Raw genomic sequence first — 25905 nt, 5'->3', positions numbered from 1 at the left:
TTCCACAATAGGCAATGAAGACGGGCAGTGACGGACCCCAGGTACCGGGTAAAGCGTGAATTAGAGAGGAGAGACGTGAAGAAAGTGATCACACAGCCCTGACTCGGGTCAGTCTAGTTGTCTATGTAGTAAAGAAAAGTGGGAAGAAAAATGACATATGGTCCCAGCTCTAGAACAGCATTCAAACCTTCAAGATAAACATAACGCAACAAATACTTGCACCAAACGGCAGTAACTGTAATTCCGGTGCTGTCAATGTCACGTATTCACTGACAAAGCTCTGACCACACTGGCTCGTGTAAACTGTATGTCGATGCACATAATTCAAAACCCAAACTGAAGCTCCTGGGAGCCAATCATTTGTCATTGATACTAAACGTGCTGAATAATCTGACATCTTTTTCTTTTTTTTTAATTAATTAATTTATTTATTTATTAATTGGCTGTGTTGGGTCTTTGTTGCTGCACACAGGCTTTCTCTAGTTGTGGTGAGCGGGGGCTATGCTTTGTTGCGGTGCACAGGCTTCTCAGTGCAGTGGCTTCTCTTGTTGCAGAGCACAGGCTCTAGGTGCATGGGTTTCAGTAGTTGCAGCACACAGGCTCAACAGTTGCGGCTCACGGGCTCTAAAGTGCAGGCTCAATAGCTGTGGCACACAGGCTTAGTTGCTCCACGACATGTGGGATCTTCCTGGAGCAGGGATCGAACCCGCGTCCCCTGCATTGGCAGGCGGATTCTTAACCACTGCGCTACCTAGGAAGCCCCTAATCAGGCTCATCTTAAAACGCTTCAAGTGATTACAGAAAAATGATAGTGACCCCTTTACTGAGATAATTATAGATACTTCTCACTTCCTCCCCACTGCCAGGGTACCCAAGACAAGGAAACGCTCTGGAGAGGAGGAGCCATACCACGCTGCCGTCAGGCCTCACAAAAACAAATGACTCAGAGCAGATCTGACAACAAATGTGCATTCCAATTACTCAATCATCCTGGCCCTCTGGGCCGCCGCCTCTAGAAGTGACCGTGGAAAATGGTTCATCAGATACAGGACCAGCTTTGTCATAAAATCACTCACATCCTCCTTCTTTTGGCTACACTGAGCCTCAGGGAATCCCCACTGCATGCAGAGATAGTGGCAAAACCAGCCAGTAGTATAATTCATCTCAAGAAGTAGGAGTTAGTTTTTTTAAAAACATCTCGTTTTTGAGCCTTTTAACAATGAGTCTCGCAGCAATTTTCCCAAAAGTTCTTGACATAATTAATATCTTCGTAAGAAAAAAGCCAAGAATTTCTGTTAACGGATTCCTGTTTACAGTTTAAGTGCTAAAACATTTTTGAGAGACTTTTATCTTCCATTTCAAAGCTACACAGTTCTATCGAAATACAAAATATTCTGGAATTTGGAACTTCACAAGGACATCCTTGGCACAGAATACAACATCCTCAGAAGTCAGAAAAGCTGCACCAGTCAAGCACTTAGACCAAAATGTCACAAAAAGACTTTACCACTTGGCACAGACCACTTCACAAAATTGATCTTTATTATAAAAATCTTCTGAGTCATTAAAATAGGATGGTGGATGGAGAACAGGAATAAAGGATTAAAAAAGAAATCAGGCAACGTATTTATTTCCTGCACAGATGAGAAAAAGTCATAACGCTTTTAAACAGGAAAATGGCCAGAGTTGTCACATTTGTCAAACAACAGAGAAGTGTCTTTTCATCAAGAAGACTATAAAGTGTAGACACACCATCTGGACTACATCAAAAGTAATCCAAGGGCAAAGCAAAAAACAGAAGCCTCTAACCTACCCAAGTGCGGGGGTTTAGAAAGTCTCAAGAGAAGCAGGCAAGGGCTGGGACCTACGATTCTACTAACTCATTAGATGGAAGGTGGTTCATAGCTGCTGCGCAGACTTGAAGCCTAAATGAGAATAACAATGCCTAACATAACTTAAAGTTCTTGGGTGGCCGGATCAAAGGGATGAGTAGATAACCATTCAAAGCAGCAACGGTGACTAACCTCGCGTCAGTGGGGAGGGGACTCCCACGGTCCAGCAGTGAAGTGGCCGTGGGTCACCTGGGACAGTGATGGAATGGAAGCACCGCTGGGCAGCGGGAGGGGTGGATGAGAACGTGAAGCATCGTGATTTAGTGGAGAAGGAAGAAGTCTTCGGAGTAAAGGACAGACAGGACACCGAGACTACTCACACCTTTGGAAGACCCGTGCGCCCAGACACGTGAGTAACAGAATCGTGTGTGGGAGGAAGATGTGCAGCCCCGTTGGCCCCGTATTTAGGCTGAGCTGATGACTGACAGCAGGTGAGGCAGACACATGCAGACTAAACGCCACTAAACTGAGGAGCAGTAGAACATCTCATCGAAGTGAATACACTACTGAACTGTAAACCTATAGTAGGTATCCACAGAACATGAAGACACCAGAAAGACCTAATATGAAGCATTCTAACCAAAGATTCTGGCTCACGTCTTAGGCAATGATATGTACCTGCCATAACAAACAGACCCGGCCTGAGCAATACTACATCCAAACACAAGGACAACAAAATATCAAGACTCAGCAGAGTCTAATTCAGAGTAAAATTTACTAAACAGAGAAAAAGGTTTTGCTTTCTATAAACACACACACACTAGAATATTTTTAAAAACTAAAAAGCAGAGTAAAACTTCTACCAGCTTAAACTTACTGTAAATACCCAGCATGATCCAGGGCTAATTAGAATCTTAACTCCTGATTTGAGAAATATTTTCACCAAAACTAACAGAGAATTTCACACATTCCTTCCCTTTCCCTGCACAGCACGTTCGCAGAATTACATCTATGCTATAACCTAGGTAGAAGGTATCGCTATATACCTACTGTAGGTATTCTGAAAATTCAAGAAAACAGATGACAAAGTATAGATCATAGATTTACCTATATAAACTATAAAGGAATCTATTGCTTTTTTTTTTTTTACTGTATTTGGACAAATATAAATAATTGTTATTAAATCAAAGGAAATTAAATTAACGATACAATGAGACATTAATTCTCAAAACACTAACATCTCAAAAATACAGAAGCACGAAGACGTGAAGACATTCTGCCAGTTCCAGAGAAGTGCTTCTGTGAAAATATAACGTTCTGCACAGGACAGTAGTTCCTAAGAGAATAAATGGCTCGGAATTTGATGACAGTCTTCCTGCAGCGAACAATTCGCTCTCCTCGCAGATTCCAGATGCTCAGCATTCTTGCCATCAGGGTGGAAAAATTTACTGTGAGTCTAGAGAAATTTAATATCACCATTCTTGTCATTTCCCTCATAGCTTCATTATTAGAGCAAGTCTGGGGAAGCTATAAACCTACGTTAAATGATAAAAAAGATGTTCTCTGTGTCCGATCATATTAGATACCATACGTAACCAAAGTATTTAGAAACCGTATAGAAAAAGACTTGGGAAGGAGAAAAATACATATCTGATTTTTCCCCTTAGTTTTGATATTTGCATTCTATACAGTATAGCCAGGCACAGGACTAAAACGTTTTACTATAACTATGGGCTAATAAACACTAAAGAACATATATCGACGCCCAGAACAACACTATAAAACTTTATTATATTAATAAAATGGGACACACCAAGCTTTAGATTTTCCACTTTGTCAAAGGTAAAATCATCAGCACTATTCAGTGCCATTCATAACAGGCTTCAATTTTTCTCCTTTAAACTATGTTTTGCTTCCAAAAGTACCTACACCACTAAAAGATTTTAATTTAACCCTGACAGAGGCATTCTCCTTTTTACCCTCTCCCTCAACTGCAAATAACTTATTAAAGCATTCGGCAGGCTGAGTTTTTAAATATGCAAAATAATTTAAGTAATTATCAGATGGCAGCCTGCTCAGTTACAGATTATACAATTTCAAGCCTACCTCAGCAACGCTGCGGTCGGGTTCCAGACCACCATAAGACAGCAAACTTCACCATCAAGTGAGTCACATGAAATTTCTGGTGTCTCGGTGCGTACAAAAATTATGTTGACACTATACTGTGGCCTATTAAGTGGGCAACAGCATTATGTCCAAAAACCCAATGTATATAGCTTAATTTAAACATACTTTACTGCTAAAACATGCTAACCATCATCTGACAGTGCAGGGTTGCCAGAAACCTTTAATTTGTAAAAATAGTAGCTGCGAGGCACCATGACACGAGGTATCCCGTACCTTAAAGTTGATAAATCAGGGTGAGTTGACAAAGGTAAGTGCACACACCTACAAGTACCTCTGCACATAAGCTTAGGTCGGGTCCGACTCATAACTAAGTACACATTGGTAGTTGTGGCCTCGCACACAACCACCAGTCAATATGACGATACTTTGAGTCCAAATGATGAAGCCATATCAAACTGAAAATTACTTGTAAAACTCTTATAAAGTATGGCCTATAGCTCTCTTCTAGAAAACTGGATACATTTATACTGTATTTAACCAGTTACAGGGCCTTCTGGCCTGAAAGAGTTGGCTATAAAAGCTAAAGCACTGTACTTGCTTTATTGTAGTTAACAGTACAATAGGATTTATTCTATTTATTTCAATATTTATAATATATTTAAAATTTATCATAACATGTAGTGAGGCCAAGCCAAACACCATATCTGGATTTTAACCTATACTGCAGGACAGAAACCTAATCTTAACTTAATCTTAACTCTAATCTTAGTCCTGTTGCTACTATTCAGTGTATTAAATGGTAACCAGTGTTCGCCAGGGAGGTGAGGAAATGCCTGAGAAACCAAGTAAGCAGAAGGTCGCTCACTGATTATACAGAAAGAGAGCTGAGCGTTTCTCCAGCACTACTGCAGTAACCAGCAGAGATAAAGGAGGAGTGCTCAGCACCTAACTGACCCCTTCCCGTTTAAAAGGAATGAATGCAAAAAACACCTGGCACCTGGGCCGCCCTTAGTAGCTACACAGTAGATGCCCTCATCTTTTGTTTATCCTTTCCTCTCGGAGGCTTGTTAGGTGAGTTTAATAAGCAATTAAGTGAAAGCAAAGCCCCTAGCAGAGTTCGAGAGACAGAAACATCGTCAATGGCTTTCTTTTCAAGGAGTCTCCTGAAACAGCCGTCACGACATCCCCGAGAACAATCTGCCACGCGGTAACGCAACAGCTGTGCTCCTAAGGAAACCTATGTTATCAAAAACGTATAAAAATCTTGTTTCCATGGGGAAAAGATGTGATGGGTGAGACAGTTTCCAACGAATGCTGACAATGTACTTCCATGCCTGAATTTTAGTAATAAATGGAATAATCTTAGTGTAACTACATTTTATTTTAAGCTAAAAATAATAAATTGGTGGTTCGAAGCCAACCTAAATGCTTCCCATCCTTCCAACCTACACAAATCTTCTTTAAACTGCTTGAAATTTTGTGCGAAACCGAAAGCATAATCATCGGGGTAAACCCCACCCTCAAAACTCCAAAGTGGCCAGTTACAGCTGCTGAAATGTACGAGAATACCCAGAAGGAGGCCTAGTACATGTAAAGGATTGAGTATAAGACAAAAGTAGCATTTCGAACCAGGTTAAGTAGTGAGAAATTATTCTAAGAGGGCTGCATCCCTGGATTACCTTTTCAAGAAAAAAATGAAATCAAATACTAAACCAGATCCCCTACATAATAAAGGCAATCCTGAATAACATCTTTATATTCAAATTGTGTCATAAAAATTCAGTCTAAGAAATATCTGCTACCACAAAAATCCTTTCATAATATTTAAAAGTAATTTTTTTCCACAATCCTCACTTGTCAAGAAGCAGCAAAGCAAAATAATAGACTTTAGCTACTTTGTCCCATATCTTAAAACATGTTCACATGCACTTCTTGAACAGTATTTAAAACTTAGGAGGTTCAAGTGCACTACATCAGAAAGAGAAGTTAACATTTAACATGAGTTTTGGCAAATAAAATATTTTAAAAACTGTATTGATTTCAATAGCCTTATAATAGCTGCTCAATTACATCTCAACAGCAGAAAACTGTCTCCTACATTTTGTTACCAAGGCCGTTGCCCCAGGTCATACCCCTGACCCGCCTCGAAGAGAAACCAATTGCTCTCATCTAAGTTTAGGAGGAAGCTGCAAAGAGAAAAACAAAAACTGGTTGGAACCAACTTAACCCAAGATGGAGGAAGATCTGACCTCCAGTAGACTTTGAGCCTCATTACAAGGTCACTGTAATGCATTCGCTAAAGGACACTTCCACCAGCCCACGACATTTGACAGTTGCCATGACAACAACCGGAAAAGCCCATACAAGGACTGAAAAGGAGAGTTGCCTCAGTTCTGGGTCCAAACCACACCCCTGTTCTCGAATAACTCATGAATATTCCTCCCTCTCTTTCAATTCCCCCCCTTTTACCTTGACTCTCCTATATATGTGGTGTCTCTGCCTGAATTGGGCTGAGAAGTTGACTTGAAAACTAGGTTCCCTCTTTTCCATCCTTTGAATAAAGCTGGTTCTGTTTCAGTCTCAGCATTGGTTTCGTTATTGGCTGCACAAGTCCGACAGGAAAAGGAACCTCCCTATTTGGGACAGGGGGTCTGGCCCGGGCTAGGACCCCTGAGTGGGTCCAGTTGACCAATTTGGTAACAGTTTGTCTCCGCTGTTACCGTAGCTGCTCACTGTGTATCCCTCAAGCTCTTTTCTAAAAGGAAAAAAAGTGTCACATCTTTTGGATGCCAAGTTCCAACAGCAATATAAACCCACTAAATAAAGTTCTTATTACCAAAGAGAAAAGAATATTTTTAAAAAATTTTTATTGGTGTATAGTTGCTTTACCATATTGTGTCAGTTTATACTGTACAGCAAAGTGAATCAGCTATACATATACACATATCCCCTCTTTTTTGGATTTCCTTCTCAGTTAGGTCACCAGAGAGCACTGAGTAGAGTTCCCTGTGCTACACAGTAGGTTCTCATTAGTTATCTATTTTATACACAGTATCATAGTGTGTATGTGACAATCTCAATCTCCCAATTCATCCCATCACACCCCCTTTTCCCCCTTGGTATCCATACCTTTGTTCTCTACATCTGTATCTCTATTTCTGCTTTGTAAATAAGATCATCTGTACCAGTTTTTTCGGAGTCCACATATATGCATTAATATACAATATTTATTTTTCTCTGACTTACTCTGCATGATAGTCTCTAGGTCCATCCATGTCTCTACAAATGACCCGATTTTGTTCCTTTTTTATGGCTAATATCCTGTTGTATATATGTACCACATTTTTATTCATTCCTTTGTTGATGGACGTTTAGGTTGCTTCCATGTCCTGGCTATCATAAATTTTATAATGAACAATGCCACAGCAACAGGGAGTTAATATCTACCAAGGTCACTCAAACTACCAATAACCTCCTTTTAAAACTAAACCCTAAGATTGTATTAAGAATGTTTTTAAAGGCCAAATTTCTTCTGTGATAAGGAAGACTACTGCAAAATAAAGCCTAGTGATTTGGCTAACTTCAGTTAGCATATATACACACAAGCATATTTGCAATTTGGGCTATAAAAACAGCCTCTTGCTATGACCATTCTCACTTAAATGTCCCCTTTAAATGTCACTTAGCACAGCATGTTCTGCCAATCGAGAGATTGCCGGGGGGCAAGGAAGGGACTTTTCCAAATTTGGAACTGGGCTTCAAGCCTCTGAGGAAACCGTATAAGAGAGCAAATTAATTCTGTACTATTATTATTATTGAGATAAAAGTGACATACAACATATGTAACACGGCCTTAGTTTCAGGTGTACAACACAATGAGAGAGCAGATCAATTCTCATTTCTTAAGGTGCCACCTGCTGACCATTACAGGGTCCAATGGTCCCTTAAGTGGTCCACAGGCCCTCCTGCCCACTGGGAATACAGCACTGTCCAAAGGAAAAAAAATTAAAATTTTGTTGACCTATGTTCAAATCTGCAACAAGGTGATGATTTTTGCAGAAACCTGGTGCCATCATTGTTACACAGGGCCATACAGGTGCTGCAGAGGTTACGCCTGTCAGAAGCCTCGTTCCTTCTCACCAACTTCCACGGCGTCTCAATGCCACTCATGTTTGCAATATCCATGCTTTACACAACTACAATTACAACAACTCATATGTTCAAATTCGCTCGCAGAGGTAAAAAAACAATGACAGAAAACAGCAATACAAACAGAGAGGCTCCCAATCTTCTGATTAGTTGTGATCTGAGTACCACATGTTACAAGCTTACAAAGGCAAGCGAATATAACAACATTCACTAATAACCTGACAACACACAATATCAGCCCTCATCCAATGTCCCTTCCTATCAAACACATGCCCGCTGCACTACCGGCACTGGTTTTTATCCTGCATGCCATCAACATCACTGCAAAACTACAGGATTTCACAGGGCTGACAAAGGTAAAGGTGAAAATGTGAGACGTGCTTCAACCACGAGAAATGATGGTGACGGTGAGCTTCTGAAAGAGGTCTGTCTACCAGTCACCAACCGAGGAAGAAAACTCACAGGCCTGACACGACGCTGCACTTCCAGAAAGAACGATGTGAATGCCAAACTTCAAAAAAAAAACTTCGGTAGAAACTAAAGACGCCAAATATTTTTGTTAAAGTGACCTTTTTATTATCCTGCTGGAAAAGTTGAAGTGTTATTATAGACTGTTGTCAGCCATATTACACCAACAGAAAATTTCAGCTGACTCCATTCTTCATTCATGCTAAGATTAGCAGAGTCGCAATTATTCCCTAAAATGCTGTTAATTAAATTAAAATGTGGTCACAACAGGGCTCGTGCCCACGAGACCCACCAGGCTGTGGGAAACTGAGAAACAGCTCTTAAAGGGCCCCCACACACACTCACCCACCCAGGGCCCAGCACAGAAGCAGCCTTTTGAAAAATCACCCAGACTTGAAGCGAAAAAAGACTCATCTGTTAATTTTAAAGTGTTGGTCTGGGGAGCAGGGGTCTACTGGGATTCTCACCAAGGACAGGGGCTGGTAGGGCCATCTCCCAGCTCTCCTTCTGCCCTGTGTGGATGGAGAATGTCACCTGGCATGCCAATAAAGAAAGGATGCTGCAGCCATCAGCCACTGCAGCCGCCCTGACCATGTGCCCTGAGGGGACTCCAAATGGAGAAAAGCAGGATACTGGCCCTAGACAGCTAAGGTGCACATCAAAGGAATGAGTTCAGTGAGCCTGGACTCTTGCATCTTCCCGTACACAGAAAAGTGCTAAATGTTCCTTGAGATGTCTGGTTTTCTTTAATTAACAGTAATCTTTTGATGTTTCAGCTACCTGGTTTTTGTTGCAAAATTCCTATATATCTATACTACCAACTGTAAAATAGTCAGTGGGAAGTTGTTGTATAACAAAGGGAGTCCAACTCGAGGATGGAAGATGCCTTAGAGGACTGGGGCAGGGAGGGTAGGGGGGACTCGAGGGGAGGGCGTCAAGGAAGGGAGGGAATACGGGGATATGTGTATATAAACAGTTGATTGAACCTGGTGTACCCCCCAAAAAAGTAAAAAATAAAAAAAAAATAAATAAACAAAAAAAAAAATTCCTATATATCCTGGCTCCCCGCTTACCTTGTCAGAGCAGTCTCTCAGAACGGTATGAGAGGCTGCCCCTGGTGCATAAGTCCTCAGAAAGTTCACCAAATCAAATATAATTCTCAACTTTTAGGTTGTGCATTCTTTTTTCAGTAAACACTTGCTAAGCCAGTAGGTGCAACTTTTTTTCCTCTCTTTCCGGTTGGGTGTCATCTTCCACACTCTCCCTCTGCCTTGTGAAAACCAGTGGGCGCCATCTTTTTATCTTCTTTTCATTTCTTTTTCTTATTTTTCTTTTTTCGGTAGATGCCAGCTTTGCACACCTCCTCTGCCTCGTTCCAGCCAGTATGGGACATCTTCACACTCTCCCTCTATCCTGCTCCAGGATCTCCCAGAGGGAAGCTTCAACACACACCTGGTGACCCAGTTTTTGTGGCTGCCACCCAGAGGACACCCCTTGACTGCCTGGCTCTAGAGGCAAGGGGGCCTTGTGTTCCTGGGTCCCGTGACTGTAAGAGAGAGTTCTCGGCCAACTCCCACCCCCAGGGCATGGCATGGCACAGCCAGCACACGATGACACACCCCCTGCCTTTCTGTGAACAAGGCCAACTTGTTTACCCTGGAGCTTCAGCCTTGGGTGCAGGCTTCAGGTCTGTCACACATCCACAGCCCATGGAGGTGTAGGCCAAGCAATGCCATCTGCTTGTTCCCCCTCTGCCTCACTACAGCTCATCAGTAACTCCCAGAAAGGAGCTCATACACTCATCTGGAGCACTGACTTTTGCATCTGCCACCAAGAGGACACCTCCGGATCATCTGGTCTGTGGACAGCAGGGCTTACATTGCAATACTGGATATATATTTGCATTCTTTAAAAGCTGCTGCTTGAGGGTCTGGCTTCCAATCAGCCTGAATCTAGGTGCTGACTGAGATCCTCCCCTTTAGGACAATGACTGGTCTTGGCACACCTGCAACTATTGTGAGCTACAAAAATAAAATAGGATAGTTGCAAAATCACAAAGGTTTGAGAGACAACAACTAGGGCACAGTTGAAAAATAAGGTTCATCTCCTACACAAGGCCAACCCTTCATGACTTGGAAAGGTAGCTATTTCATCAAATACACAGAAGCCAACACAGAGTCAAGTAAATGAAGATACAGAAGAATACATCCCAAATGAAAGAATAAGGTAAAACCTAAGGAAAAAACCTTAATGAACAGTGATACGTAATTTACCTCATAAAGAGGAAAACATAATGGTGACAAAGATGCTCACTTGACTCTGGAGGAGAATGGACGAACACAGTGAGAACTACAACAAAGAGACAGAAAATATAAAAAGTACCAAAGAGAAGTAACATAGCTGAAGAATAAAATAATTGAACTTAAAACTACACTAGAAGGATTCAACAGTAGAATCCTTGAACCAGAAAAAAGTATCAGTCAACTCAAAGACTGAGAAGAGGAACTCAGAGAAGAAGAAGAAAATGAAAAAAGAAGAAAAAAAGTAAAGACAGCTAAGGAACCTATGGGATAACATCAAGCAGACTAACATTCACAATATAGGGGCCCCAGAAGAAGAGAGAGAAATGGCAGAAAACATATTTGAAGAAATACTGACTGAAAACTTCCCTAACCTGGGAAGGAAACAACACCCAGATCCAGGAAGCCCAGAGAACTCCAAATAAGGTGAACCCAAAGAGAATCACACCAAGACACAATGCAACTAAAACGTCAAAAGCTAAAGACAAGGAGATAATCTTAAAAGCAGCAAGAGAAAACTTCTCATGTAAAAGAGAACCCCCATAATACCACAAGCAGGTTTTTCAGCAGAAACTTTGTAGGCCAGAGGCAGTGGCATGATATATTCAAAGTACTAAAAGAATAAAACTTCCAACCATGAATATTCTACCAGGCAAAGTTACCATTCAGAACTGAAGAAGAGATAAAGAGTTTTCCAGACAAGCAAGAGCAAAAGTAGTTCATCATCACTAAACAGGCCTTAAAAGAAATGTTAAAGGGACTTCTTTAAGCTGAAAAGAAATGATGCTCCTTAGTAACAAGAAAATATGTAAATGTAGCAATCTTACTGGCAAAGGTAAATACACAGAGAAGGTAGTGGGGTAATCACGTTTAAAGCCAGTGTGAAATTTAAAAGGTAAAAGCAGTAAACGTAACTGTAACCACAATAACTAGCTAAGGGATACACAAGATAAAAAGATGTAAAATGTAACACCAAAAACATAAGACGTGGTGGAGGAAGTAAAAATGTAGAGCTTTAGAATGCACTCAAACATAAGTTGTTATTTACTTAAAAGAGTGTCATAAATATAAGTTGTTACATGTAAGCCTCACCATTATCACAAAGCAAGAACAAAACTATAGTAGATTCACAAAAGACAATGAAAAAGGAATCTAAACATACCATAAAGAAAGTCGAGAAACCACAAAAGAAGAGAGCAAGAGAAAAAGAAAGGAAGAGTGGAACTACAAAACAGCCCTAAAAACAATTAACAAAATGGCAGTAAGTGCATTCATATCAATAACCACTTTGAATGTACATAGACTAAATTATCTAACCAAAAAACAGACTGCCTGAATGGATTAAAATACAAGACCTAGCAATAGCTATTTGCTACCTACAAGAGACTCACTCCATACATAAGGACACACCCAGACTGAAAGTGAACGGATGGAAAAGAAATCCCATGCACATAGAAACAAACAAAAATCTGGGGTAGCTACACTTACATCAGACAAAACAGACCTTAAAGACTGTAATAAGAGGGAAAGAAGGTCATTATATAATGATAAAAGTGTCAATCCAACAAGAGGACATAATATTTGTAAATATTTATGCACCCAATATAGGAGGAAGCAAATATTAACAGACATAAAGGAAGAAATAGACAGCAACACAATAATAGTAGGGGACTTTAATACCCCATTTACATCAATGAATAGCTCATCTGGACAGAAAACCAATAAATAAGGGAACATTGGCCTTAAGTGATACCTTAGACCAGAAGAACTTAACAGATATATATAGAACATGCCACCCAAACAAAACAAAACAAATCCACACTCTTCTCAAGTGGAAACAGAACACTTTGCAGAAATATCATATGTTAAGTCACAAGATAAGCCTTAAAAAACTGAAGAAGCCTGAAATCGTATCAAGCACCTTTTTTTCTGAATGCGATACTATGAAACTAGAAATCAATTACTAGGGAAAAAACCCTGGAAAATTCACAAATATGCAGAGAGTAAATAATATGTTACTGAACAACTGTGTCAATGAAGAAATCAAAAGAAAAATCAAACAATGCCTTTAAACAAATAAAAACGGAAATACAACATACCAAAACTTAGGTAATGCAGCAAAAGCATTTCTAAGAGGAAATTTCATATATATAAGTGCCTAACTCAAGAAACATGAAAAATCTCAAATAAACCAACTTTATAAATCAAGGACTAGAAAAGGAACAAAAGCCCAAAGTTAGTAGAAGGAAGTGAATTTTTAAAAAATAAATGAAACAGAGACAAAGACAATAGGGAAAAAATCAACAAAACCAAGAGCTGGTTCTTTGAAAAGATAAACAAAACTGACAAACTCACCAAGAAAGAAAAAAAAAGATAGGACTCGAATAAATCAAGAATGAAAGAGGAGCTGTTACAACAGATACTACAAAAACAAAAGGATCATTAAGAGACTACTTCAAACAATATACACCAACAAACTGGACGACCTAGAAGAAATGGGTAAATTCCTTATTGGAAACATACAACCTACCAAGAGTGAATCATGAAGAAACAGAAAATGTGAACAGACATTATTAGTAAAGAGACTGAATTAGTAATCAAAACCTCCCAACAAACAGAAGTCTAGGATTAAATACACCAAACATTCAAAGAAGAATCAACAACAATCCTTCTCAAACTCTTCCAAAAAACACAAGAGGGACCACTTCCAAACTCATTTCACAAGGCCTGCATTACCCTAATATCAAAACCACGCAAGGACAACACAAGAAAAGAAAATCACAAGCCAATATCCCTGATGAACACAGCTGTAAAAGTCCTTGACAAACCATTCCTGGGTGTTACTCCAGGAATGCAAGGATGGTCAGCATCCACAGATCAATCACATTAACAGAATGAATAATAAAAATCATATGATCATCTTGATACAGAAAAAGCACATGACAAGATTCAACATCCCCTCATGATAAAAACTCTCAACAAAGTGGGGATAGAGGGAACATACCTTAATATAATAATGACCATTTAAGACAAACCCACAGCTAACAACATAGTTAAAGGTGGAAAGCTGAAAGCATTTCTCCTAAGATTAGGAGCAGGACAAAGATGTTTGCTCTCACCACTTTTATTCAACAAAGTATTGGAAGTCCTAGCCATGGCAATCAGACAAGAAAAAGAAATAAAAGGTATCCAAATCAAAAAGGAAGAAGTAAAACTGTAACTCTTTGCAAATGATGTTATATTATATATAGGAAACACTGACTCCACCAAAAAGTTACAATAAATAAATAAATTCATTAAAGTTGCAGGATACAAAATCATGTACAGAAATCTATTGTGTTTCCATATACTAAGCTATCAGAAAAAGAAATTAAGAAAGCGATCCCATTCACAATTGCATCAAAAAGAATAAAATACTTAGAAATAAATTTTACCAATGAAGTAAAAGACCTGTTCACTGAAAACTATAAGACACTGATGGAAGAAATTGAAAACACAAATAAATGGAAAGCTATTCCACATTTATGGATTGGAAGAATTAATATTGTTAAAATGTCCATGCTACCCAAAAAAACTACAGATTCAGTGCAATCCCTACGAAAATTCCAATGGCATTTTTCACAGAAATAGAACAATCATAAAGTTTGTATGGAACCACAAAAGACCCCAAAAGCCAAAGCAAACTTGAGAAAGGAAAAGGTGGAGGCAGGACTTCCCTGGTGGTGTAGTGGTTAAGAATCTGCTTGCCAATGCAGGGGACACGGGTTCAATCCCTGCTCTGGGAAGATCCCACATGCCATGGAGCATGCAACTAAGCCCGAGAGCCACAACTACTGAGCCTGCATGCCACAACTCAGCCCATGTGCCACAACTAAGTCTGCACACCTAGAGCTCGTGCTCTACAACAAGCGAATCAACCACAACGAGAAGCCTGTGCACTGCAATGAAAAGTAGCCCTCATTTGCCACTAGAGAAAGCCCACTTGCAGCAACAACAAAGACCCAACGCAGCCAATATATAAATACATACATACATACATACATACCAGCTTTAAAAAAAAGATGGAGGCATAATGCTCCCTGATTTCAAACTATATTACAAAGCTATAGTAAGCAAAACATAGGGTTTTGTATAGGGTATAAAAACAGACAAATAGATCAACTGAACAGAATAGACAGCCCAGAAACAGGCACCTATGGTCATTCAATTTATGACAAAGGAACTAAAAATATACAATGCGGAAAAGAGAATCTCTTCAATAACTCGTGTTGGAAAAACAGACAGCCACAGGCAAGCAAGCAAGCAAGCAAGAAAGAAACTAGACCACTATCTTACACCTTACACAAAAAATTAACTTAAAATGGATTAAAGATGTGAATGTTAAGACCTGAAACCATAAAACTCCTAGAATAAAACACAGGCAGGAGCCTCCTTTGATACTGGTCTCAGCAGTCATCATTTGGATTTGACACCAGAAGCAAAGGCAACAAAAGTAAAAATAAACAGGACTACATAAAACTAAACAGGCTTTTGCACAGCAAAGGAAACCATCAACAAAATCAAAAGGCAACCTATGAAATAAAAATATTTTCAAATCATATATCTCATAAGGGGTTAAAAATAAGGCAGATTATCTGACATTTTTCCAAAGAAGACATACAGAGGGCCAACAGGCACATGGAAAGATGTTCAACATCGCTAATTATTAGAGAAATGCAAGTCGAAACCACAATGAGACGCCAACTCACACCTGTTAGAATGTCTATTATCAAAAAGATAAGAAGTAACAGGTTCTGGTAAGGATGTGGAGAAAAGAGAATCCTAGTGCACTATCGGTGGCATTGTAAATCGGTGCAACTACTATGTAGAGAAGTAAAGAGGTTCTTCAAAAAAATTAAAAATAGAACTACCATATGATCCAGCATTTCCTCTTCTGGGTATTTACCCAAGAAAAACAAAAACACGAACTGAAAAAGACATATGCACCCCAATGTTCATCACAGCATTATTTACAATAGCCGAGATATGGAAATAACCTAAATGTCCATCAACAGGTGAAAAGAGAAAATGTCACCTACCCCATGCGTGCACGTGCGCACACACACACAGGCATATAATTCAGCCATTAAAAAAAGAATGAAATCTTGCCATTTGTGACAACATGGATGGACCTTGAGGGTATTATGCTAAGTGAAATAAGTCAGATAGAGAAAGGAATACTGTATGATCTCACTTATATGTGGAATCTAAAAGCAGCAATAACAAGCAGCTCACAGATACAGAGAACAGACTGGTGACTGCCAGAGGTGGGGGTGGGGGTGGGCAAAATGAGTGAAGGGAGTTAAAAAGTACAAACCTCCAGTTATAAAAAGAATGAGATATGGAGATGTAACATATAAAAGCGTAAGCAACATAAGAAAAAACTGACCTGTGTCATTCAAGGGTCAACTGTGCAAATGGCCAACAAGCACATAAAAAGATGCTAGACATCATTAGTCATTAGGAAAGTGCAAACAAAAACACAATGAGCTATCACTTCACACCTCAATGATGACTACGATTTTAAAAATACATAAAGTAACAAGTATGGATGAGGATATAAATTCTCATACACTGCTGGTCCAAAGATAAAATGGTGCAGACTGTAGAAAAGAGTCTGGGGTTCCCCAGAAAGCTAAACATAGAATCTGACCAGGAAATTCTGTTCCTAGGATAATACCTAAAAGAAGTGAAATCAGGGATTCAAACAGATACTTGAACAGCAATGTACACTGAAGCATTACTCACAATAGTGAAAAGGTGGAAACATCTCCAGTGTCCATCAACAGAAAAATGGATAAACAAAATTCAGCATATATATACAAAAGAATATTCTTCAACCATAAAAGGAAATGCAGTTCTGATACATGAATCAGAACACGAATGTACCTTGTAAACATTATGTTAAGGGGTGTAAGTCAGTCATAGAAGGACAAATATTGTATGACACCACTTATAGAAAATATCTAAAATAGGTAAAATTGAGAGACAGAAAGTAGAATGGTGACTGCCAGAAGCTGGTAGTGGGGGGCAAGTGGAGTCACTGCTAAACGGATACAGAGTTTCTGTTTAAGGTGATGAAAATGTTTTGGAAATAGATAGCAGTGATGTCTGCACAACATTTTGAATATAATTAATGCCACTAAATTGTACATTTAAAATGGTTAATACGGCAAATTTTATATTATATACATTTTACCTCAATTTACAAAGACAGTAATTAACAAAAAACGTAAAAACAAATAAAAACTATACAGACATCACTAAATACTGCACTCCTTAGAGCTAAAACAGAGGTCACACTATTGCCATAAAGACTATAAAACGAGCTGCAGAATACACGACAAATATTATGCAATGATTGAAATTTTCTGGCAAAATTCCTACACAAGATGACTCTATGGGACTCTCGATAGCAGCAAAGGTATGCACTGTGCAAGAGTAACTGCTGTCACGGAGGCGTGCTGGCCCACGCTGACCGAACCTTTGGAGGAAATTACCAGCAGGGCAGAAGCTGAGACGCACTCTCCACCCGTGAGCCACTGGGAGAAAATGCCATGTAGTGAATTTTCTGTTTATCACTGAAAAACCCACAGTACATGGAGAGAACTTCTTCACTTAGTTCATAAACATTCTGTGAGCAGAGGCAAGATGAAAATAAGTGTAGTGATTCAGTTTGAAGGAACACAAGCTCTATGTGCTTACAAGAAGCATACAAAGACGTATGCTTCTACCAAAAAGAAAAAGAGTTGTATCCAAATGTGGGTTCACACACTGCTTTTTGTTCACACAGAAACAGCTATCAGTCAACCACATGCCTAATAAGCTCGACTTGCTGTGTGGAAGGGAACTGTGAAAATACAAACGTGGGTAGCTCAAAACTACAGAGTATACTCCTTTTGGGGAACTATCAGAAGGAAAGAGCAGCAAGTTTAATAATGAAATGTACAAATGATCGGGGTGGGGATGATTACATTAGTCTTTTAAGTGAAAGATGAGAATAAAATACTTTCGTGACAGACAGTGCTAATAAAGTCCTTTTTCGTTATTTCAAATGGCTTTCTTTATCATCTCAGTGATATACTCAGTATCTCCAAGGACTTGAATCTATCACTTTAAAGATAAAAACATCATGATTTTGATGTTGGAAACAAGGTTAACCAGATTTCCTAACAAGACTGATCTATGGTGCAAGCAATATCTTTAAGTTAAGAACTAAACAACTTATTTTTAAAAACTTTTTTTAATTCATGCAGAGATGTAAAGGGGATCACATATAGCTCCAGAAAGAATTATTAAAAGTGGAAGATGGGTGAGAGTTACTCAGAGAAAAGAATGAAAGTGCCGAGAGGTAAATCCAGAAGAGTGATATGAGAAACAAGGGATGAAGAAAAAGTCTTACATATATTTAACTGACATACAGAAAGAGAAATGAGAGAAAGAATAGAGTACAGGTAATATCTGATGCGATAACAACCAAAATTTTTCAGAATTCATGAAGTACATGGATACATACATCCAAAAGAATTCTAAGCAAAATACAGAAAAAGAATTTCTACCTAGGCACACAGCAAGAGTAGAACCGTAGATACCCAAGGCAAAAAGAAAATCTTAGAAACAGACAAAGAAGGTAGATGACTTTGAAACAGAGAGTCTGACAACTGAATTCTAAACAGCAACTTGAAAGATATCATTTCTTCATCTTCCGATTCCTAGTACACTGAAAAAATAATAATGCCAACCTAGAATTCTATGCTTAGTAAGAATACCTTTCAAAATGAAGGCAAATGAAAGCATGTCAGACATGATAACAGAGTTGGAGATCAGTAGACCTTCAACAGTGGAAATTCTAAAGACTTTTACACGATGCAGATGAAAAGTCATCTTGGATGAAAATGTCAAGTTGCAAGATGCTACAAAGTTGAAACAATGACATCTTCAAGGTTTGGGTTTTTTTTAAATAGAGAATTAAAACACATGACACAACAGCAAATAAGCTGGGAGGGAAGCACACACGGTGAAAGTGTTGTAAGGTCTTTGGATTGTCCAGCGTGACAATAAAGGTACAGATTAGGAGGGGATTTACAATAAAGGATGCCTGTTGTAACTTCTAAGGTAGCCACTGAAAAAAGAGAAACAGAGTGTGTAACATCAAAATCATTAGGGGAGAAATCTAAAATGATAAAAAGGATTTTAATGAACCCGAAAGAACAGAAGAGAACAGGAGTAAAGACTCCTTCCAACACACTACATGACTGAAAATCTGACGAAAGAATGAGAATGGAAAATTACAGGCTAAAATCACTCATAAACACAGATATTAAAATTGCAGATAATATGTGAGCAAACCAAATCCAGCAGGCTATACAACAAAGATCATAAATTATGAGAAAACTGGGTTTATCCCTAAAATGCCAGTTAGTTTAATATTCAAAAATCTGTGGTGTTTGCTATGTTGAGATTTAGAGGAAACTAATCACATGCTTACAGTGAATAAATAAAAAGCACTTGACAAAATCCAATGGCTTATCATTTAAAAAAGTTTTCTGCAAACTAAGAATAAAAGGAATCTTCCTTAATCCGATAAAGGGCATATACGAAAAAAACGTAGAGCGAATACGACAAAGAAGAAACATTGAGTAACCCCTTTTGAGATTTAGAACGAGGATGCTGAGAGTCACATGACAGTCAACACTGTAATCGAGGTCCCAGGTGGCAGCTGTGCAAGCAGGGGAGAAGCCGCCGTCTTCACAACGTCACGGCGGGACAGCTGCACACCCACATGGGAAAAGTTAATCTGAAGCCTACTTCACACCTTACCCAAAAATCTATTCTAGAGTATGAAAATCAAAATGGAAAAGGAAAAAGGAATAACTTCCTGACCGTAGGTTAAGGAACTATTTCATGAATAAAATACAGAAATCATCTCCACAAAGGATGTGGTGATGAGCTGCACTGAAACGTGTGACTTCTGCACGTGGACGGCGCGGGGGGGGCCCCAAGAATGACAAGACAGGCCACAGGAGAAGACGAATGTTCTGTCACACAAATAGCCAGCAAAGCTGACAAAGGATGGAATCCAGAACACAGAAAAATGCCCTACACAGAAGACCAGGCTATTGCAAAATACCCAAAAGACTTAAATCAGTACTTCATGAAAGAGAAAATCTAAATGGCCAATGTGAAAAGTGTTCAAGCTCATAAATAACCCAGAAACGCAAATCAAAACTACCACGAGCTACCAGCACACATCAACCATGATTGAGCAACGGATACAGATACGGAGCGACAGCACGTCTCCCACGTCACAGAGGAGGAAAGGGCTGAATGTGGAGTTATGATGGGTCAGGCCGATGTGATGAAGCCACCATAAAAATCCCAGCAGCACTGGGTTCAGCGAGCTTCTGGGTTGGTGAACATTTCCACATGCCAGGAGGGTGACGGACCCCAACTCCACAGGGACAGAGCCTCCTGATGTCTACACCCTTCCAGACCTCGCCCTGTGTGTCTCATCTGTATCCTGTATCATGTCCTTGATTATACAGTAACCTGACAAGGATGAGGTTAAATGTTCCGCTTACTTCTGTGAGCTGTTCCAGCAAATGACTGAATGCAAGGAGGCGGTGGTGAGAACCTCTGATTTGCAGCCAAGCTAGACAGAAGTTGTGGGTAACCCGAGGACCTATGACTTGTAATTGGTATCTGAAGTGGTGGGGAGTCTTATGGGGACTGAGCCCGTAACCTGTGAGGTCTGTGCGACCTCCAACGTGTGTAAGAACTGAACTGCAGGACACCCAGCTGGTGTCTTAGAGAGCTGCTCGGCGTGAGCAAACAACCCACACCACCAGCATCAGGACTACTGTGTGTGAGGAGTACTGTCTACACAAGTATCCTGTGTTTCTCCTTCACAGACTGGACTGTCTTTCTCTTCTCTTAAACATCACAAAATCATTGTCACAGGAAGAGGTGATCAAAAAAGTAGACAGCCAAAAAATAAAGAAGAAAAACAAGGATAGAGGTATGCCAGGCAGTTAATTAAAATATTATACTCTTCCCCTGGATTTTGTAATATTTATTTTATGTATCCACTTTCAAAAATTCATAATTCATTATTTTTTTTCTCATTCTAAATAGTCACCACCAACCTAAAAAAATTCATACAGTATAATTCCACCTATAAAGCTCAACAACAGGCAAAATTAAACCAAAGTGCCTAGGGATGCTTAAAACGTATGTTCTGTGTACAGTGTGAGGTAGGAACCTTTCTTTTTTCTGCCTCTAAGGAGGTTGAGGAGGTAGTGAACAGGAAGAAGTACTCAGGCTGCTTTCAGGGTGTTCAATTTCTTTACTCAGGTGGTGGTCACATGGATGTTGGCATTATAATCACTTTTAAACTGTACTATAAAAGTTTTATATGCAATTCTGAATATATATTATATTTCACATTACATGATATTTGTAAAATTCAGACCTAATGAATTTATAAAACTAAAACTAACATAGGGATTATGCAGGAAAAGAATGATTTTGTAAGATGAAAAAAAGAACGGTACTATCACAGGAACGAAAACAAGATCAGCTCTCTAGGTGATATAAGTTGTTTCCCGAGGAGAGACAGATAACAATTCGGACACTACTACACGCACTGGACTGAGTAATTCAGTAGATGGATGGTGGGTGGTGGGCAGTGGTAGCCACTGGGATTTTCAGACAAGGGAACAAGGCTAACATGATTATTTCCTGTGGGCTAGAGTGGAGACACCAGTGAGAACATATATTTAGCTTAATACATGCACAGAGGATTGCATGTAGAAATGTGCATATATACACGAGTCAGTATGCACACGTGTATTTCTCTGCTCCGTCAGATAAGAGGGCCTAAAAGAAACAATACTATGCAAACCTACCATCCAGATTTTGGTTTCTAATCCCTAAAGGAGCTGGTGGCCCTTTGAGAAATGGCTGATTCTAGATGGGGCGCTGCAAGATCAGCCTGGGGCACCTTATCATGCCCAAAGTAAAGAAGCGTTAAAAACAAGCCCCCTGGATGGTGATACGCAAAAGAAACCAACTGGAAAAGCCCCCAGTGGCCAAAACTGGGACCATCTGAACAACAAAATAAGTGGATCATGTCCCAAAGTGTAAATAAACATCCAACAGTCCACACTGATATGAAACAGGATTGATTAAATTAATGGGATACTTCACCCTGAAGGAGACAGAGCAGGACACACTCTCTTCTAGTGGGTGGCACAGAGACGTCCTTCCACAGAGCCCAGCAGGACAGGGTGGGCAAAGAGAGTCACTTTTCAGTGGGGAGATGTGACAAACACCATGTCAGCCACTTAACCAGCACCAACAGTCACAAACCAAGTCGCCAGCATGTACCCATAATACACAACATGACGACAATGGCACTTTGCATCAGACAAATTCCAACGGGGGGAATTCCACTACATACCTGACCAGGACTCGTGAAAACGGTGAAGGTCATCAAACAGAAGGAAAGTCTAAGAAACTTCACATCCAAGAGGAGCCTAACGAGACAAGGTCAGCTAAATATAATGTGAGACCCTGGAGCCAAACAAGGATGTTAACAGAAAACTAAGAAAACCTGAATAAAGTATAGATTTTAGCTAATCACAATGTATGAATACTGACTTTCTAATTGAAATGAATGTACCAAACTAAGGTAAGATGGTAATAATCAGGACAACACAGTATAAAGAATACAGAAACTCTATTTTCATAATCTTTCTCCAAATCTAAAACTACTCTAAAAAATAAAGCTCATTCAAAAAAAAATTTTTTAAATAAGATCACCAGATCATAACAGCTAAGAAAGAAAACAAAGAACACATGTATACACAAGAGGGGCTAACACACACATATGTCAAAAGGCTGGGCTAGTGAGTGAGTGATTTGGGGACTCCTGGCTCTTCATGTGGGAAATGTGTTAAGATCTGATTAGATTACTGTCTCATTCCACATGCAGCCTAGTTGAGCTGAAATTCCAAATGCGTAAAAGCAATTTTTTTTTACTTATTAAAAGAAGATCTTGGAGACTATCATCACGATCCCGCCTTAGGTTGGAAAGACCTGCTTAAGTAGAAGGAAAAACAGCATTCACCATACAGAAAATACTGCTTGTCCGTATAAAAGTTTTTAATTTCTCTTTAAAAAATGATACTATTTACGGAAGAAAAAAGGGCAAATGACTGACCAGAATAGTGTTCAACCTAAAATGACCCAAAAGATTAATACACAAAATACAAAGAAATACTGCAAATAAATAAGAAAATAATAAACCAACAGAAGAACCAGAAAAGGATCTGAACAAACAAATCACAGAGGAATAAATGGCCATTAAACCAATGGAATGTGCTCGATGCCAGTAGTAACAACATTTCACACTTAAGATACCGTGTTTTCCTCATCAGATTGGTAAAAATTATAAGGACATAATATTGAATATTGGCAAGAACAGGAAACGATTTGTAATGCACTGTCCATGTACTGTTAAGTGGTTTAACCCCTCTGGAAGACAATTTGACAACATCCATTAAATGTTTACATCTTTTCTCCTCAAATATTACAAGAGGAACAAAACCAGGGCTTTAAGAGTAGTCTGGTTCATTAAACTGTGACACAATGGAAAACTATTCATTAGTTTAAAAGAATCTGGAGGATATATGTATATCTATATATACAGATGTATGCAGACACACACACCACAGAAATACCTCTTTGAGACATATTACTTGGTGTAGAAAGAAAGTTATAGAACAATCTATAGAGCATGATAGAATCTGGGATTAAAACATAAGGAATAAAACCAGAAAGAGAAAAACAAATACCATATGCTAATGCATATATATGGAATCTAAAAAAAAAGGTACTGATGAACCCAGCAGCAAGGCAAGAATAAAGACCCAACTACCAAATGTAAAATAGCTAGTGGGAAGCTGCTGCGTAACACAGGGAGATCAACTCGATGATGGGTGATGACTTAGAGGGGTGGGATAGGGAGGGTGGGAAGGAGTCTCGGGAGGGAGGGGATATGGGGATATATGTATAAATACAGCTGATTCACTTTGGTGTACAGCAAAAACTGGCACCACAGTGTAAAGCAATTATACTCCCATGAAGAGCTGGAAAAAAAAAAAAAAGAATAAAGACCCAGACATAGAGAACAGACTTGAGGACACAGTGGGGTGGGGGGAGGGGGGAGTTGGGACAAAGTGAGAGAGTAGCACTGATGTATATACACTACCAAATGTAAAATAGATGGCTAGTGGGAAGCTGCTGCATAGCACAGGGAGATCAGCTCAGTGTTTTGTGACGACCTAGAGGGGTGGGATGGGGAGGGTGGGAGGAAGGCTCAAGAGGGAGAGGATATGGGGAATATACGTATAAATACAGCTGAGTCACTCTGTTGTACAGCAGAAACTGGCACAACAGTGTAAAGCAATTATACTCCAATAAAGAGCTGGGAAAAAAAATAAAAAATAAAAAAATACATAAGAACTAAGGGAAAAAAAGACAAAACTATATTTAAGTGCGTACACATTTACTTACGTAGGCACATAAGTGCTTTATGTACAGAAAATTCTTGCAGGACACTCATCAAATTGAGAAAGAAAAGGAGATCAGGGAAGGGGAGGAGTAGGGGGAAGGGTTTCTTTCCTTTTTCATCTGTGTACTTTTATGTATTGCTTGTGTACCTAACTGTTTGCTCTTAGAGGAAGAGGAAGTGGTGGAAGTTTACACAGGAAGTACTTGCCCACGTGAGCACCACCACATGCATCCTCTCCCTGCTGCTGAGATCCACCCTTCAGCTATGCTAACGCCGTTCCCCTGGACGCCATCACTAAGCAAGGCTGCTGACAGTAACAATGACCCCTGACTGGTCAATGGCATCTGATCTACAAGGAAGGACAAGGGAACTGTAGCATCTGAGGGGCGCCCACACCCTGAGGCTCCCCTGACTGCAGTGACTCTTACAACAGTCTCCTCTGCCGACTGAAACCTCGTTGGAACGCACTGGTCAAAACCTATCATGAAGCCAGGTGAGTCACACCGGCATTTTAGATTTGCACCAAGGAGGCCAGCTATGTGTGGGAGAGTCCTTTTTCCATTCTAAATAGCCTCGGGGATTTCTCCCGACTGATGTCTAAACTGCCTTATAAACTATAAATACTCCACTTTAATCATTCCCCCTGTTAGGTGTAATCAACAATATTTTGCATTCAATTAAACTAAGGCATTTTTTGGTGAACGGCAAGGCATAAAACATATTCATTACATAAACTGTAGTAAATTTATGGTTCAAATAAATTTTACCTATAATTTCCCAAACCACTGTGGAAACTTAAATCATTCATTTTATATAGTCGAACACAATGTGGGACTATATAAAAACTGAAAAGAAGAAAAAAATTTTTTCCAAAGGAGCTGCTTCCAAGTTCATGTCTTAAGAAAAAAAAAAAAAAAAGATTTTTATGTAATTTAAAAATCAAAATCACTTCCTAAGGAAAACTAATCCTCAGTGTAAATCATAGTAGAAAAACATCATTCTTGATGGATAAAGACAAGACACAACTTGCCAAAGTGTAAGCATGGCTCTGCTTGAAATAGCAAAGAATGACACGGGCAAAGAGAGCACGTGAGAAGGCCGACACAACCTAAGACAACACAAAACCACATCTGGGATTCGGCTCTTTTAAAATGAGGGTGCCCGTGACCGTCCAGGAAGAGACCTCTTTCAGCTGGTCACAGAAGGTGTCAGGGGACCAAGTGTGGTCGGTGCAACAAAGACCACCCCTTTAGTCACACTCTGTGCCAGCCCCTCTTTTGAGCGGCTCCCCAAACCCACTCACATTCTCTTTTAATAATTCCGAGGAGCGCCCAGGAATCTACATTTTCCTAAAGTGCTGACTCTGGGGAACCCCAGAAAAGGGCTTCAAAGGGGCACTGACCACCCCCCATCC

The 25905-nt window shown here is 39.6% G+C and overlaps 1 protein-coding gene across 2 annotated transcripts in view; it reads right to left on the bottom strand.

Annotated features, from left to right (window-relative positions):
- The window catches only part of MPP7 (MAGUK p55 scaffold protein 7), a 249262-nt gene that overhangs the window by 167084 nt on the left and 56273 nt on the right, over positions 1-25905 (bottom strand). The gene's annotated exons all lie outside the window — the stretch shown is intronic.

This window comes from Hippopotamus amphibius, chromosome 4 (assembly GCF_030028045.1).
Source record: "Hippopotamus amphibius kiboko isolate mHipAmp2 chromosome 4, mHipAmp2.hap2, whole genome shotgun sequence".
NCBI classification, from domain to species: domain Eukaryota; kingdom Metazoa; phylum Chordata; class Mammalia; order Artiodactyla; family Hippopotamidae; genus Hippopotamus; species Hippopotamus amphibius.
Note: the sequence above shows the minus strand (reverse complement) of the source record. Positions and strands in the feature narration are given on the sequence as shown.